At 40.4% G+C, this 2,245-nt stretch overlaps 1 pseudogene; it reads left to right on the forward strand.

Annotated features, from left to right (window-relative positions):
- Positions 1 to 1,552: 1,552 nt before the first annotated feature.
- Positions 1,553 to 1,652, forward strand: LOC111826181 (annotated as a pseudogene).
- The last annotated feature ends 593 nt before the right edge of the window (positions 1,653 to 2,245 follow it).

Genomic DNA, 2,245 nt, shown 5'->3' on the forward strand with positions numbered 1-2,245 from the left:
GCCCCGCCCCCATTGCGGGTGGCCATCAGGCAATCGGAGCCTGCCAGCTGGGGAAAGGGACCAAGATGTGGTCAGTGCACCTCATAGTGACTGGTCCAGCAGTCATCCTGGTTGTTCTGCATTGAGCGTCTGCCCCCTGGTGGTCAGTTTGTGTCATAGTGACCAGTGATTCCCAGTCTTTCTGCTGTTAGGGTTAGTTTGCATATTACCCTTTTACTATATAGGATAGAGGCTTGGTGCACAGGTGGAGGCGAGCTGGTTTGCCCTGAAGGGTGTCCTGGATCAGGGTGGGGGTCCTGCTTGGGTGCCTGGCCAGCCTGGATGAGGGGCTGATGGCTGTTTGCAGCTGGTCACACCCCCTTCAGGGTGGGGGTCCCCACTGGGGTGCCTGGCCAGTCTGGGTGAGGGGCTGAGGGCCGTTTTCAGGCTGGCCTGTGACTGAAGCTCCCAGCCTCTCCTTTTTTTCTTTTTTTCTCTTTTATTCTGAGATTTATTTACCTTCTATAATTGAAACTCTGTTGCCTACACTGGTGCTCCCAGCTCTGAGGCCGTGGCTGGCTGAAAGCAGGTATCTGGGGTTTGTTTAGCTTCTATAATTGAAACTTTGTGGCTTTTAGAGCTGTTGCTTTCGGAGCTCAGAGCCTGGCCGCGGCAGGTGGGGAACCTTGGCTTCCTCCATCACTGGAGCAAGCAAGCCTCCTGCTTGCTTCAGCTGCGTGGCTGCCAGCCGCCATCTTTGTTGGCAGTTAATTTGCATATCTCGCTGATTAGCCAATGGGAAGCATAGCGGAGGTATGGTTAATTATCCTTTTTGTCTTTTATTAGATAGGATATGCATGACACACACAATAGGGTGGTGAAGGCCTGGGAAGGGCGGGTGCAAGTTGGAGGTGGTCAATGGAAAAAAAAAAGCAAAGGGGACATCTGTAACACTTTCAACAATAAAGATAAATTAAAAGAAAGAAGACTTGCTTTCACAAAGGCACATCCTATTCCTATTGCCAGGCCCTCTATGGCTTTTATTAGATCACCTCATCAACACAGAGAGAAGATAGCAATATGACACATGTAATTCAAAAGAATTTCTATAAGGCTTCTTTGAGGTAGTATCATAAGTTCCCTTGATTTCTACCTTAAAAGAAAATTGGATCTTAAATTTAACTCCATAGAAATTCATCTTTTGGAGTATTACAAATAAAGCAGGTTTCCTGCCTGGGGACACTGCCTATTGCTCTAGCAGACTGCACTTAGTATTGGTATGGAAAATGGAACACCACTACATTTATGTGTCTCAAAAACTGCCCTAAGAAGGATGCCCACTATCTCCACTATTATTTCATATTGAACTGGGAATGTTGGACATGCATTCAGACACAACAAAATGAGTAGAGGCATGAGAATTAGGAGAAATAAAGAAATAAAACTATTCTTATTTGCAATTGATGTGATTATATTCTTGGAAAACCTGAGTGAATCAATAATAAAATTAGCACATATATAAATTCTGTGGTATAACAGGATATAATTTTAACATGTAAAAACCAATAGTCTCGTGCTTGCTTTGCAGTATACATACTAAAATTGGAATGATGCAGAGAAGATTAGCATGGCCCCTGTGCAAGTATGACATGCATGAAGCATTTCATATTTTTATCTGTAACACCCTCAACAAAAAAATAAATTAAATAAATAAAAACCAATAGTCTCATATAAATAAACAATAACCAGTTAGAAGACAAAATGGAAGAAAAACTTCTTTACAACAAAAAAATGTATAGAATATTTCAGCATTAACTTAAAAAATGTGTAAAATCTATAGGAGGAAAGCTTTAAAATATACTTGAAAGGCATAAAAACAGATTTAAATAAGTGAAAAGACACCCTTCATTTTTAGAAAAAATGACTCAACATAAAAGAGTTTTAATTCTCCCCAAGCTATAATATAAAGTAAATGTGATTCAATAAAATCCAACAAGTAGAAAAAGATTGAAGAAGAAGCCTATAAATTAATATGAAGTGATTTCCAGGATACATCTTAATTCAGAAAAAAAATCCCACCCCTGTCTACAAGAGATCCACCTCAGACAAAAGAGACACACAGGATGAGAGTGAAGGGATGGAAAAAATTTTCCACACAAATAGAAAATCAAAAAAAAGCTGGAGTAGCAATACTCATATCCAACAAAATAGACTTCAAAATGAAGGCCATCACAAAAGACAACAAAGGTCACTACATAATACTAAA

This window comes from Myotis lucifugus, unplaced genomic scaffold, assembly GCF_000147115.1.
Source record: "Myotis lucifugus unplaced genomic scaffold, Myoluc2.0 scaffold_59, whole genome shotgun sequence".
In the NCBI taxonomy this organism is placed as follows: Eukaryota; Metazoa; Chordata; class Mammalia; order Chiroptera; family Vespertilionidae; genus Myotis; species Myotis lucifugus.